Source organism: Tenrec ecaudatus, chromosome 3, assembly GCF_050624435.1.
Source record: "Tenrec ecaudatus isolate mTenEca1 chromosome 3, mTenEca1.hap1, whole genome shotgun sequence".
Classification (NCBI taxonomy): domain Eukaryota; kingdom Metazoa; phylum Chordata; class Mammalia; order Afrosoricida; family Tenrecidae; genus Tenrec; species Tenrec ecaudatus.
The window spans coordinates 192050148-192055043 of record NC_134532.1 but is presented as its reverse complement, the minus strand read 5'-3'; the positions used below and the strand labels follow the sequence as shown (position 1 = coordinate 192055043).

Below are 4896 nucleotides of genomic sequence, written 5' to 3'. Positions count from 1 at the left end.
CCCTTGTTATGTTTTATTTCCTTGTAGGCTCAAAGTTGCTGTGTTTCATTGATGAAAAACAGAGAAACAAGTAACACAGCTTCAAGAGGGTGGCCTCCAAGGGGAATGCACCTCTGAGGTACACACTATTATACACAAGCATAATCAAAATGTTAAAAGAATGGCCACCACAGAATTGCCGGAATAGTTCATATCTTAATACGGCGCACGGGGCATCGATGTTTGCTGCCCAAATAATAGTGCACCACTCTGTATACAGCTCTCTTCTGGTGTCTCAGACACCATGTGTTTTCCAGCTTAACTCATTAGGTTACAAGTGTGTCTGATGTAGAGTCCAGTTCTTCCAGTGGGATTCCCGTATAAGGTCTCACCAATGCTGCTTCTGGATCATGTCATGTGCCCCGATGCTACAGGCTTCAGTGTTTCACTGTTCTATAGCACTCGTGCGGGGTTCCTGTGATATCCCCCAGAGGTCCTAGGTCAATTCTGCTATCCAGCTGCATGCCACTAAAGACTCTCCACATCTAATGGTCCCAAGAGCATCCTCCATCTCTCCTCCCCCAACCTAGAAGTCAGCTCTGCCTGTTCCTCACCCCAACATACATACACCAATGGTAGTCAAAACTGGATCTTTCCCTCTCCCTCTCCTGTGCTGCCCCTCCCATAAGAAAACTTCTGCCAGGGCCACCTCCCTCTCTGGGGGACCTCACCCCAGATACACATGGCTACCACTCAACAAACACCACGAGCCCCTCCCCCAACCATTTGATCCCAGGTGCCATGAGGTGTCCTCTGACCAAGTTTACACACATTTGAAATGTATTCCATTCCAACTACTGTCACAGATTATTGCACATTTAGTGCCTTAAAGCAACGCTAATTAATTGTCTTACAGTTCTGAAGATAGAAGATAGAAAATTCAAAATTAGTTTCACTCATTCTTTCTAGAGTCTCTGAGAAAATAATTCATGCCCTTGGGATTTTTTAGCATCTAAAGCACCCCTGTCTTTATAGGTTTCTGACACTACGTCAATGTTCAATGTGCATCATCTTCTTTCTGAGTCCAGCATTATATCATATGTTAGTGTGAATTTATCTTCTCGAGTGATGAAGAGAAGAAACGTATGATTATTTCAGGCCTGTGCAGACAATCTACAATAATCTCAACTCAAAATTGTATTGTACATCTGACAGTGATTTGATTTTATTGAATTTGCTTTACCATAATAAGTAACATTCACAATTTTGGATATCAGGCCACAATGGGTCATTTAAAGACTAATCTTCAGTCTACCACCAAAAACCAAGTAGGTAATCTCCATAAATGACAAGCACAGTTCTTTAAAATCATTTTCAGACTACGGATAAGAGAAAGGGAACCCACGTGGAAACGTGCTGTCTCCCTAACAAGACAGAACTGAGAGTTCCGGAACACCAATATAAATAGAGTTCACAGGGAAAAGTACCAAAAAGGGTAGAGCACATGTTATGGATGTGCAAGTTCACTGTTTAAGATTTTCACATATATTGAGAAGTGGTATAATGTCACTTGAACATAGGCTATGCAAAGCTCAAGATATCTATTAATAAATCTATGGCACCACATTAACAACAGAGCAGATCTATAATAATATGCTAAAGTAAATGGAAGTGTTAAAAAATTAATCCAAATAGGAGTTTAAAATTCAATTAAAAGCAAATGGAAAAGGAAGTACTATTACTAATAAACAAAACAATATTTCTTATAGTTTAAATCCCTCAATTTAATGCAAATCAACTATATATAATGAACACACTTTCAACATTAAAAACAAAATCATCAGAAGTAAATATACAACATGTGGCCACTATGCAAAGAAAGCCCCGTTGGCATAGTGGGTTATGGCTGAGTTGCTAATTGAAAGATTCAAAGTTTGAAGCCACCTGCTGCTCCACAGGAAAAAAATCAGGATTTCTACAGATTTACTACTTCAGACACCCGAAGAGACAGTTCTACTCGCGTTTGGTTACTGAATCAGAATTGATTTGATGGCAGTAATTTATGACTCCCACCACCAAAAGAGGAAAGCAGACATGGAATACAAATACCATAAAAAAGAAGTTGGCATTCAGTAGATATTCTCTAAATATTCAAATGATAACATTATATCACAAACAACTCTGTGCCAAAAACCATGACAATTAATTGAGCAAATAGTTTGGAGAATATTGACTAGTGAATAAGCATAATAAAAAATAGATCATCTGAATAATTTTATATGTATTAAGGGAAGTAAATTATAATTAATATCTGTGTCTGTTACATAATTTCTTGTCAACTTGCTAAGGGGTGGAGTCTGTCCTGTCAATCGGGTCACAGTTTGATGACCTTATTTAGAGGCACAAAGGAGATAAATAGTTGACTGGAGGCCAGATACACTCTCCCTGGGAGACATTCCTATTGGCAAGTGACATGAGCTACACTGATAGGGATATAGCCTTGGAGCTGGAGAAGCTACATGAAGACCCACACCAGCACTGAGATGCTTCCACCACCACTGGATCCGCAAGAATTTCCACCCACTGACCTGTGGTCTTCCTGCATTCAGTGTCATAGCGTGGCTGAGTGAGAGTAAACAGGAACTTACGGACTAGTATCAACCTATGGCATATATCAGGCTTATGAACTTGATCTGCACTGGACTGGGCTATTTTCTTTATGTAAAATTGCTTTTTGATATAGAGTTCTCTTTTACACACGTATGAGTGTCTCTGGATTTGTTTCTCTAGGTCAACCCAGATTAATACAAAATCCTTCCCACACAGAAAATGTCAGGCAAAATGGCCTGACATTAACTAATTCTGCAAATTGCTACAGTTCAGTAAAACCACATGTGTGGGAACAACTGATTTTTGACAACGCTGAAAAGGCAATTGAGTAGAAAAAGGGTAGTTACCGTTTTATGCAATTGGTGCTGGAAGATTTGGATAAGCATATGCAAAATAAAATAAATTTCATTACTAACTCATAGCACATATAAAATTAATATTGATTCTTTTCCTTTAGCATGCTACCTTGATCCTGGGGTCACCATGGGCTGCCGCCCTGCCCTATGTTACCGGTGTTATAAGAACAAGCCCTACCCAAAGTCACGCTTCTGTCAAGGTGTCCCTGATGAAAAGATTTGCATCCTTGACCCGGGCTAGAAGAAGGCAAAGGTGGATGAACTCCCACTGTGTGGTCACATGGTGTTGGATGACTACAAGCAGCTCTCCTCTGAAGCCCTGGAGGCTGCCCGCATCTGTGCTAAAAAACACAGGGTGAAAAGTTGTGGCAAAGATGGCTTCCACATCCAAGTGTGCCTCCACCCCTTCCACATCATCTGCATCCACAAGATGTTGTCATGCGCTGGGGCTGACAGGCTCCAAACTGGGATGTGAGGTGCTTAGGGGAAACCTCAGGGCACAGTGGCTACAGTCCACATTGGCCAGGTTATCATGTCCATCCTCACCAAGCTTCAAAACAAGGAGCATGTGATTGAGGCCTTACACAGGGCTAAGTTCAAGTTCTGTGGGCGCCAGAAGATCCACATCTCTAAGAAGTGGGGCTTGACCAAGTTTAATGGCGATGAGCTTGAGCTATATGGTGGCTGAGAAGTGCCTCATCCTGATGACTGTGGAGTCAAATACATTCCTAACCATGGCCCCTTGGACAAGTGGTGGGCCCTGCATTCATGAAGGCCTTGGTAGACCTGTGCTGCCTCACTTGTACCCACCAAATAAAATTGAACTTCCTGAAAAAAAATTAATATTGAAATGGTTCAGCATCCTAAATTTAAAACTAACAACTGTAAGAAAACATGAAGAAACAAAGAGAAAAGTTGTTTAGGCAAAATTTCTCAATATTTTTTTGGTATGACACTCATCTGAATTTCTTAATGATGTTACAGCAGAACTATACCAGGAGAGGGTTGTTGTAAGGAACAGAAACATTTTCTCACAGTACAGGAGGCTCAAGCCCAAATTTGATTCACTAGCTCTAAGGAAAGGCTTTCTATCTCCCCATAGGGGAAGATACGGTTTCAGTTTCTGTTAACCCCTGCCTTTTATGGTTCCTTGACATTATCTCATGCCACCTCTTTCATTCATGTGTGCTTGCTAGCTTCTTTCCCTATCTACTCTGCTCTTTTGGTATCTCAAAATCATTAGGTTCTAGATAGACCCTATCACTAATATGGCCTCATTAACATAACAAAAAATTTGGTAGGGGGTAGTGAGGCATATTACATAACATCATTTTTATTTGATTTTAAAGGATGGCTTGGGGAAACATTTCCCATCTTATTTACAATATAGTGAAGGTGAGAGTGAAACTTCAATGTAGACCATCATTTTAATGCAAGTCTTGAATGCATTTTTGTATGCTCCATACAAACAGGTAAAAGTGGCCTGTTAAAGAAAACCCTGCAGTATTATATCATCCAATGTGATTTTAAATCTCTTAATTTAAATTCATATCTCCTATTTGTTTGTTTGACTGAGAGTATAAAAGACATTATATAACATATAGCCCATCTAACTCACTATCACGGAAACTCATGCAGACTCTCTAAAAGACAAAGTGAAGCTGCTCTTTTGAGTTTCCAAGACTGATTGTGAGGATGGTACAGAAGAAAGCAGTGTTTCCTTCTATTGTACACAGGGTCTCTATGAGTCCATGGTACTTAACAACAACAACAACAGATCTTTGCAGGGATCAGTCAGTCTTATCTTTCTCCCAAGGAGTAGCTGTGGTTTTTGAGGCACCAACCTTGCAATGAACAATGCAGCAGCATTTAACCAACATTGACAGCAGGTTTCTATTTAATACATATTGTATTATGCACATAATGCATATAAGTCCCTGATTATGTTGAG

At 40.1% G+C, this 4896-nt stretch overlaps 1 pseudogene; it reads left to right on the top strand.

Moving 5' to 3' along the window:
• Positions 1–3072: 3072 nt before the first annotated feature.
• On the top strand, positions 3073–3521 carry LOC142443717 (large ribosomal subunit protein uL16-like; annotated as a pseudogene).
• The last annotated feature ends 1375 nt before the right edge of the window (positions 3522–4896 follow it).